At 33.3% G+C, this 11201-nt stretch overlaps 1 long non-coding RNA gene across 1 annotated transcript in view; it reads right to left on the minus strand.

Moving 5' to 3' along the window:
* The window catches only part of LOC109611808 (uncharacterized), a 34673-nt gene extending 23791 nt beyond the window's left edge, over positions 1 to 10882 (minus strand). The window contains exon 1 of the long non-coding RNA XR_009343046.1: positions 10826 to 10882. This is a non-coding gene — a long non-coding RNA (uncharacterized LOC109611808). The remainder of the gene's footprint in view (positions 1 to 10825) is intronic.
* Between the last annotated feature and the right edge of the window lie 319 nt (positions 10883 to 11201).

Genomic DNA, 11201 nt, shown 5'->3' on the forward strand with positions numbered 1-11201 from the left:
AAAAAATGAGCCACGTAGATCCACGTCTTCATATAGCCCCCATATAACGGTACCCCCCGATATTCGGTATTTTGATGATTTTAGCGACATTATTTAACGGAATCGTTCCAAATTCGGTACTTGTTCGTAATAGATACTGCAGCATAAAACAGAAAATGGGTCATGTAGGTCCACGTCTTCGTATAGCCCCCATATAACGGTACCCCCTATATCCGGTATTTTGATGATTTTAGCTACATTATTTACCGGAATTGTTTCAAATTTCGCATGTGAAGTTCGTAATGGATATTTCATACACAGTCTGAGACAGAAAATTATCTGTGCAGGTCCACGTCTTCGTATAGCCCCCATATAACGGTACCCCCTATATCCGGTATTTTGATGATTTTAGCTACATTATAAACAGATTTTTCTTCAAGTTTCGCATTTAAATATTATAATAACTTATGACAAAAGTTGCCTATGCAAGTCCACGTCGTCGTATTGGCATTCGGTATTTTTAAGATTTTAACAGAATTTTTAACGGATTTTATTATTATTATTTTTTTTTTTTTTTTGGAAATTGCCAAATTTGTACCGAATTGTGGAGGGTATTAAAAGTTCGGCCCGGCCGAACTTACAGCTTTTTTACTTGTTTATATTCGGAATTGGCTAATTTTGTTAACTAGACCCAATTTGTATGAATAAAGCTTAAGTTTCCTTTCAAGTTGCTAATACTAGTCACCATTTGAGTAGAAGGAAATTACAACAAATAAAAAAGCTAAAGTTAGCCGGACCGAACTTTTAATACCCTCTGCCATTTGGAAGGAAAGTGTAAAGAAATTTATATTGAAAATGCCACTAATTTTTAAAAAATTACGAATATCGGTCCACTGCTATTGTATTATTGTAAAGAAAATATTCTGTCTTAGGAAGTAGTATCTATTGAGAACTTCAAATACTAAATTTGAAATAATAGCGAATAAAGGGGGAACGTGAAAATGCTGAATAAAAGGAGGTACAGTTATATGGAGACTATGGCAAAACTTGGACCTATATGTTTTCTACATGCTGGGAACACTAACTGCCAATTTATGAGAAAATTTGGGTAAATTTGGGACAAAAACAACCAAAACACCTTATATCTTCTGGTATAGTTATATGGGGGCTATACCAGAATATGGCCCGTTTTCAATATCAAAAGTTCTATGAAGGTAAAATCCATCTGAGTAAAATGTTAGCAACCTACTTTATTTCTAGACTAATTTTCACAGATAGATGGACAATGCAATATTAGAATAGCATTTTATATTGATCAAGACCCTACAAAGTATATAGTAGGGTCTAAAATGTATATTTCGAAGTATTACAAATGGAATAACGTATATGAAAGCGACCTTTCTTCTATCTTCAGGTCTTCAGTCTATCTATATCGAAAAATCAAAACATTTCTTGAACATAATTAATATATTGTGTCAAAGATGTTGGCAAGAGCCCCTATAACAATTTAATCACAATTATGATTTTCGGATTATTTAAAATTAAAGTTAGGACATAACTGGATTTCCACCTACGTATACCACACATCTGTATCATATTTCTGTAATCAGAACGTGCTGGCTGTATACATAAAGTTTTGCGATCTGGATATAATACCGGCATTATTTTTGAAAAAAAAAAAAAAACATTGTTATTAAGCTCGTTGTTAGCGATGCCTCAACTAATTCAACTGTATTCCAAAAACAAAATTCATAAAATGGAAACATTCAACAGTTAACTGAGAATCCATTTGGAAACCAGAAAATAACCCCAAGATGCTGTTATAAACAAAAACCTGTATTTATAAATAAATCACTTGTTTGCTCTACACAAGAGGTTGCGTTAAGACCAATTGATTTTACGATCGTTTTATTTTTGTTTTTTTACTTCATTTTAAACAGTCAGTTTATTGCCAGCCGCCAGCCAGAGAAACAAGTCGGCATGAAACCATGAATTTTTCAGACATCAACTATGGCAATAAAACAGACATAAAAAAGAAATAAAATCGAAATAATCCGTCAAACCTGGGGGCCACAAAGACCCGACCGCCCCTCAAGTACTAAAACAGACATAAAATTAACAACCACAAAATAATGTACATCAATGAGTAGAGTAGCTAAATAAGGTGTCTAAATGGTCGTAAAAGTCGACAAACAAATAACACAAACAAAATAGAAATGTTTATTTAATTTCCTCTAACACAATTCATAACAATTCCATTTTTACGACATTTTGATGGGAACTCTCAGCAGTTGTTGGCCGACAACAAACAGCTCTGTGCTATTTTGACGCCTAGATATAAACTAATCAAATAATGATTTCAAATGTTGAAATATTTAACAGCAAATTATTTGTTGCCATTGGCTGTCTTTAGTAATGCAGAATTGTATTCGGGAGATGAGTTTTATACCATGAGACATTTGAAATCAGTAACCCTTAATACAAAATACTCCCCCTTTTTCTTAGCGCTCTTCATTTTTATGCGATTTTTATTGATCGTAAAAGCAATTAGCATTAAATTATCGGTTTCTTAGAAAACTGTGCAAAAGATTGAAGTTAATTGTATTGTGGGAATTATAAAGCATGTGAGTGTTTGAATTTACCGTACTGTAACTGACCTACATCTACAGTTTTTAAAACGCATTAACACAACCATACAAAAGAAGGAATAACAATACATAAGTTAATAACATATAGCCATATTACAGATAGGTCTATCCGCACCTAAGCCAACGATTTGGGCTAATGCATTGGAATTTGGCATGGAAATCAATGATTATGTAAAGGGGTGAACTAATTTTGGAACAATGCATGAACATCATAAAACAGGTAACAATATTCAAGGTAACTTTATGAAATTTGACTGAGAGAGAGAGAGACCCTATTATGGGACATATCCTAAAATATAAATCTACTAGCTGGCCCTGTCCGCGTTGCCGGCCCGTAATTTTAGTCTTTAATGCTATTATATCATACACCTTGGAAAGGAAAGTATATTAACTTTTCATTCCATTTGTAACATCACTAAATGTTCGTCATAGACCCCATTAAATATGCATATATATTCATAATCAGCATAAAACTCTAAGTCGATTTGTCCGTCTGTATGTCTGTTTGTTTAAATTACGATACAGCCCACATTATTTGACGTATAGCGTCAAAATTTAGCCGAAAAATTTGTATTGTGTATAGGATGGTTGGTATTGAAAATGATCTATCGGTTCACGTTTTGGTATAGTCCCCATATAACGGTATCTCTCGAAATTCGGTTTTTGATGATCTTTGCCACATTTATACTCGGATTTGTCTAACACATATAAAGATACCTACCTATATTGGGTATGTTGATAATCCACACATTTACGAGTATAATTGTTTCAAATTTGGTATTTTAGAAGGTTTGATAGATGACAATCCTTGAAGTATAAAAGTAACCACAGAGGTTCCTGTTTTGGTATGGCCCCATATAACGGCCTCATTCACTTCATGGTTTTTTGATAAGTTAACTGTATTATTCAAACAGTCTTACTGATATATGAAGTTTAAAGTGAAACACGCTTGAATTTAGATACTTTTATATAAAAATGTTTCCTTTACCCTCAGATGGATGATGGTAATAATTCTGCCCGGCCGAACTTAATTGTTTTACTTGTTTTTAAAGTAATATGAATTATTTGTCTTTGAAAATGCGCTTTGGAGACCCCATAATTTCCATATCTTTTATCATAATGTAAATCAAAGACGATTAAACAAATGTCCGGCTCCTTAAATCATATGATGGTTATACAAAACGTGATCAGTTTTTGCATAGATGGTTTCTTCCCAAATTTGCTGAAATTAGTATGAAAATATGGTTAAAATGTAAGATATACTTGAAATCGGGTTGTATCCTTATCAGGGAGTTATGGCCCATATCATGAACTGCAAAAGTGATTTAAGGTATCGTGAAAGTTTATGAAGAATTTCTGAAAGAATAGAAATCCTTTTCCCTTTATATTCGGTATTTCACTGATTGCAGTTCCAATGAATTTTGCATATTGAGTTCTCATTGGACGGATTATTGTCATGTGATAGACGTAGGTAGGTCCACGTGTATGTTGTATGAATTGTGAAAATCCGTCGAAACGTTCTTGAGTTATAAGCATAGTAACTAATAAACAAATTGAAAAAAATCTTCAACTTGTTCGCTGATTTTTTACAGCCAATATTTAAAGGTCCTTACGAAGTTTGGTCCTTACTATTATTTTGAAATTTGATTCCATTGAAGAAATGTTCTCAGTTTTTCCCTATTTTAGAGTTTTTGCAGTGCAATATGCTCTTTTTTGATTTTTTAGCAATTTTGGTTTGACCACGTTAAATTATTTTGACATCATCTTTTCAGTTCTGCCACTCCATAATTTTCGTCGCTTTCTACTAATGGAAAAAAATCATGCAAAATAAAACATTACTATTGTACACTTCAAAAGTCAAAATGAAAATTTTAAAATTTCACATTTTACGCGATTTTTTTGGATTTTATCCTTTTCTGCCAAGAGACAATTCCGAATTTGTGTAAATCGTTAAAATCAGATCAGCGGTTCTTCAGTTATAAGCGTAGTAACTAACACAACTTCCTTATATATAGACAGATTAGAAGTATGCGTGGTCAGTTCCCTGGCGCCCAAATAAATTCCTAAGTTTGGAGGGAAAGTCAACAGTATCTCGTGTAATAATTTTCAAACCGATATCTTCATTATATGGCAAATATAAAGATTTTAGATAAATCAAGATAAAGGGCGTAAAAGTAGGCGTGGTCAATATTTTTTTCTTTAAAAACCTAATTCGTGGTATGACGAACGTTTGTACAAAAAATTATGCAAATCGGTTCAGCCGTTTTCAACTGATTCCGTTACCAACAAACAACAATTGATTTTTATATATATATATATATAGATTTTTTATGCCCTCCACAATTTTATGGAAAAATACAGAATAAACCCTACAAAATATATTCTGGATCAGCGTAAAAGACGATCTAGCAATATCCGTTTATCCGTCTGCTTTTTGTAATCTTGCTATCTTTCGAACGAATTTAGATAGAAGTCTAAAATTGTCAATACAGGCATAGTTTACCAGTAGGCTTAACTTCGCATTTGATGTTCAGAATATAGTTACCTACAGTCCACGTCTTCGTATAGCCCCCATATAATGATACCTCCCGCTAGTCGGTATTTTGATGATTTCAGCAACATTATTCACCGGTATTGAAAATGGGCTATATCTATTTAGGGTGGTATAGCTACATACAACGGTACCTCTTGATTTTCGTTATTTAAGTTTTTAGTTCCAATTTCCTAGCAAATCAGATGTGATTTGATATTTTGAGTTTTTACTTTGTAAACATATTTGGCATGGATCCCATATAATAGTACCTCTGTTGTTCGGCACATTGATACGAGTATATGATACCCTGCACCACTATTCATATTTAGTAGAGCTAAACGTAACAAATAAACATTTTTATTGGAAATGTATGTGAAGTAGATCAGACTAACTATGAATATTTTCTGAGCATATATTACGGGTTTGGAATAGTTATTAAATGGAATCAGAAGGAACTAATATATCGGAGGCTAATTCAACTCTGAATTGATTTCCACGAAATTTGACGAATGTATTTATACTTCTCGTTCAGAATAAATTTGCTGTAGAGTGCATGGTGAGATAAGAAAAAACTGCAACAAAGTCAACCGCAAAAATTTTTACATTTTTAAGGCTTTAATACACCCTCCAGAATATTTTCGCGATAATTTTCGGCATTTATTTTGATGCCACGGTCGATTAATACGAGCGGAGACCGACCATCGGCTGTTATGGCTACCCACACAATCACCATGGCCGGCGCTTGAGTTCTGGTGGCCAAAGGTGCACATTTTCAGCTGACCTCTTTGGCAAGTAAACACGATATTTTTTTTTTTGTTTACAGACTATTGAACAACGAATGTTTTCTCATCGGAGAAAATCAAATTCGGCAGTTCAACACTTTCGGCCTAGCGAAACAACTCTTTAGCACTTTTTAGTCTATTTTCTTTCTGTTGCTGTGTAAGTTCTTGCATTTTTTGGAATTTCAACGGCTTTACCCAGAGCTCATTTTTCAAATATTTGCCGAATGCAATATTGCGATATGTTAAGCTCACGGGCCATTTTTCAGCCACTGCGATGAGGGTTTCGATCAAGTCGCTTCTTTACTTTTCGAACCATTTCTGCAGCTGTTTTCTTCCGTCCACTTCCTTGACGTCGGGCTAAGCTAGCAGTATCACTGTAACGAACGATGGTACGAGACACAGAAGATTTATTCACATTTAAATGCTGGAGTGCTCTAACGATGGCCACTTGTGGTTTTCCAGCCAAATATAAAGAAATCACACTATCACGCTTGAATTCCATCACGATTAACTTTTTTCTGGAAAATTCTCACCAAAATGCTTTTGTACGCTTGTAAACAATATAATGAGCTGTCTGTGGAATAATTGTAACAGCAGTTGGAAGTTGTTTGAAGTACGAACCGATATTGATAACATTTGGCAAAAGAATTCCTGAGTTATATTTGATATCTTTTCCCGAATATCGTTGTTATATAGTTCATATCACGGCTGTGAGGGGCATCCTCTTTAGACTAATATTACGCCTGTTGTGCCCAAAAATATTGCACTAAGATGTATATAGGAACTTTATCTATATATTGTCAGATTACCTCCAATTTCAATAGGGTTCGACCTGTACTTTGTTCACAAAAATACATGGACAGACAGACGGACATCCAAAAAGCGACTCAGAAAATGATTACATGAGGGACCTCAAAAGTAACTATGGTTCTATCTCGTTTCCTTCTCCCAAGAAATACACAAAAACATAATATCCTGGCCACTGTTAGGCATAAATTTTGTTTTTGAAATGTTGGCCACATAAAAATTATTATAATGAAATTACTTTCCGAACAATCAATATTTTGAATATGATTATACACATTAGATTATCTTCTTTCAGTTCAAATCCATACAAAACAATTTTTAGCAATGAGCCAAATCATAGCCACTGAAATGGTATTTCATAATTCGCACATGCAAAACTTCTCTTGGGAACAAGATCCACGTGCAACTAATTATAATAATTATTTATGTAATATTTTTTCGCCTTTTTAATACAATAACATTTTTTAAAATTCAAAAATTTGTTAATAATATTTTGTTTATTCATTTCTGTAATCGGTTCATATAGAGATTTTTCATTTGTTATTGAAAAGCACACACGATGTTTGCAGTGTGCCCTCAACGATGTGTTTATATCGAATGAATTTCGTTTTGAAAGTAAATAATGTATAAAAAAAAAACACTGATCCCATTCTCGCCATCATTAAAAAACAATTCAATGCTTCATAAAATGCTTTGATCTTCACATTTACGTTATAATATCGGACATTAATAGCATTTTGTTATTTTATTGGTATTTCAGATAAAAATTATTTATTCACAACATGAAAGTACCAAAGAATTTAAGAAACAAATGCTGGAATATATACAGTGAAACATTTTAAACATTTTTGCAAGCATTTGCATTAGGCGAAATATGTATTGCTGTCGCATTCAATGTCGGATCAAAATGAGATTTAATATAGACCCGAATTGAATGAATTTTGGCAGATACAAACAAATTTAGCCTGTGTAAGTGTATCAAATTTATATCAAATATAGCTGTAAGTCCCATATATGTGTCTCATCAGATTTTGTGTTTTACTCCCTCGCACTAGTAAAATGCTCTCCACAATAACGATATTTGTTTTTACTATTTGTTCTTGAACGATATTTCGTTTTTAAAATAATAATTTCGAAGAGCCCTGGCCAGATTTCTGACCCTAACCTAACCCCATGCAAAATTTTCGTGAGGATCGGATGATAATTGCGACATGTGTATAATACTCTCAAAACGTAGTGTTGCGGGGTGTAAACATTTAGAAAATTTACGATTCGAAATTGTAAGTCAAATTGAAAAAATTGCATGCGATAAAAATGTATGACAAAAATTGAAAAAAAAAAAAACTGGAATAAAAGATATTTACTTTTTTATTGGCATATTTATCCGATTTTCCCATGCAAAATTTTCGTGAGGATCGGACGATAATTGCGACATGTGTATAATACTCTCAAAACGTAGTGTTGCGGTGGGTAAACATTTTGAAAATTTAGGATTCGAAATTGTAAGTCAAATTGAAAAAATTACATGCGATAAAAATATATGACAAAAATTTAAAAAAAAAAAAACTGAAACAAATGATATTTACTTTTTTATTGGCATATTTTTCCGATTTCCAAGAGACCATTCTGAATTGATGGGAATTGTGGAAATCGGCCCAGTGATTCTTGACTTATAAGCAGAAGATATAAGATATATTTCTTTTACATATGTATTGTACCTATTTTGCTATATAAACGATTTCTTCGCAATCGTATTGTACGATGGCCGCCCAAATTGGTAGGGATCTGCCCTAACTCCATTAAAATTTCCGCGTCGATTGGCGCATAATTATGGTATATAGAGCAATGCAAAAAAAGAAAAATTTTCTGTTTTGGTCCATATCAGCCTTAAATATTTTGCAATCATCTCTAAAAACAATAGGGTTCTATTCTGATCCTAACCCCACCTTCATTTTAAATTTCGTGAGGATTGGGTCATAATTGCGATCTGTAGCTTAATTACAAATTAACATGGACAAACGGACGGACGGACATATATAGCTAGATCGACTCAGCTCGTCGTGATAGGAAAATCTATTTATAGGTTACTATGTGCGTGCCAAATATTTCGAGGTATTAGATAATTTTTGGCTCAATCAAACTTATAATACCCTCAACACATAGTGTTGGTTGAAATGGACCAATAACAAAAATGTTCCTTAATAAAATGTTCCAAATATAAACCAAAGGACACGAAATCTCGCATGAAGTTAGAGTTTAGGACAGCAGGTAGAATATACCACAACTTTTGTGTGAAAAAATACCAGCATTACTTACAGGAGATATCCGAAATCCAAAAAAAAAGGCGAACTTCTGGCTTTTTATATCCTCCACCATACTATGGAGGGTATATTAATTTTGTCATTCCGTTTGTAACTCCTCGAAATACTCATGTCAGACCCAACAAAGTATATATATTATTGATCAGCGTAAAATTCTAAGACGATTTAGCCATGTCTGTCTGCGTGTCCGTCTCACTGTCTGTTGTAATCACGCTATATTTCGAACAAATTAAGATAGAAGGCTAAAATTTTGTACACATGTATATTTTGCTATTAGGCAGGTTAAGTTCGTAAATGGGCCATATAGGTCCACGTCTTCATATAGCCCCCATATACCGTACCCCCCGATATTCGGTATTTTGATGAATTTAGCGACATTATTTACCGGGATTGTTTCAAATTTCGCATGTGAAGTTTGTAATTTTTACTTCAGCCCATGCCAGAAAATTGTCTGTGCAGGTCCACGTCTTCGTATAGCCCCCATATAACGGTACCCCCCATGTTCGGTATTTTGATGATTTTAGCTACATTATAAACAGATTTTTCTTCAAGTTTCGCAATTTAAATATTGTAATAATTTATGACAAAAGTTGCCTATGCAGGCCCACGTCGTTGTATAAGCATTAGGTATTTTTAAGATTTTAACAGAATTTTTAACGGATTTTATTTTTGGAAATTGCCAAATTTGTACCAAATGGTGGAGGGTATTAAAAGTTCGGCCCGGCCGAACTTACAGGTTTTTACTTGTTTATGCTGATTTCGTTGACGAATATTACCAAATATCGTACCAAATCATATAGATGAGTCTAAATTTGGAGATACAGAGTAGAAGCCTATTGCTTTTGGAGATCGTCGCAAAATATTTAGGGGTTCAAATGAACAAGAAACAGTAAAAATTTCCTGATCACACAATTGAAGCCAATCGATACGCCTGAGAAGAGAGTTAAGGACAGGGAAAAATTCTAGCATTTTGGATGACCATTGGATTATATTTAGCAGTAAAACTTATAACTCAAGAACGTCTGGACTGGTTTGTACAAGTAACAGGAAATCGGTATAGTCTCTTGGAAAAAAAGGGACGAAATCTGAACAAATATACAAAAACAAATACATATGAGAATTAAAATATTTTGGATAGATTTTCTCTTATTGTTGCATTTTTAATATCGCGTGATATTTGACTTAATATACTGACATTTTGTAATTGTTCTGATTGAAATAGTGCAGAAAATAAAGTTAGTGTATTAAACGATGGTGGATGTGACTTCGGCACGGATGGAAAATGAGAGTAAAGAATTAGAACGAGCACAGATACCTAACGCAAAATGGATACATTTTGTAACAATTTTCAAAGACGAGATTTCTACACAATGAGAATAAAAAAAGTTCCATTAGTCCTCGTACTAACTTTTTCTTCGATGAAGTGCGCTTTGAGAAATCCTGAATTTCATACAAGGCAAAATTAGTATCCGTAATGATTCTTACTGTGAGCAAACTAATATATTTTGGAATTTATATTATATCCACATCTGAAAACATATACCCATTTCCCTTACTGCCTCCCCAAAATGTTGACATTCTTGATTGAGAAGGTGATAATACATAGAATCATTTGTCATTTCATTAATTTTTTTCGTGAAACAAGTGTATTGATTTTGTTCAATTTCGGTTCATAATTATATTACGTTTTTTGATCTTTTACGAAAAAGCCAGTCAGTGACTTATTCCGGAAAAAACGCATCTATGTATTCACACCTTAATTTTTTTTCAAATATAATTGTTGAAATTCAAAATATTTTGCTATCAATATATCGACCGCATAGGTCGATGTACATGAGTTGCACTTTCTACTGTTGGAGGCACTATTTTTTAAGAAATCATGTGTAACACCATTTCGTCTTAAGCAGTTTCACTTTTTACTCGTGTTCTCTTATTTGACCGCTCATAAACATCGTCTTAAAAATCCACGTCTAAACTTCCGCGACGAAAAAATCACACTGAGCCATGTTTACAAAACAGCATCAGTTTTTTCCTCGACATGCTGGTGAAATGTGTTTAATGAGTTTTTAAGTCAAAATATAATAAAGAACCGCTAAAATTTTCGGCAGAACCTCCTTAAAAAATAATAGAT

Source organism: Musca domestica, unplaced genomic scaffold (genome assembly GCF_030504385.1).
Source record: "Musca domestica strain aabys unplaced genomic scaffold, Musca_domestica.polishedcontigs.V.1.1 4, whole genome shotgun sequence".
Classification (NCBI taxonomy): Eukaryota; Metazoa; Arthropoda; class Insecta; order Diptera; family Muscidae; genus Musca; species Musca domestica.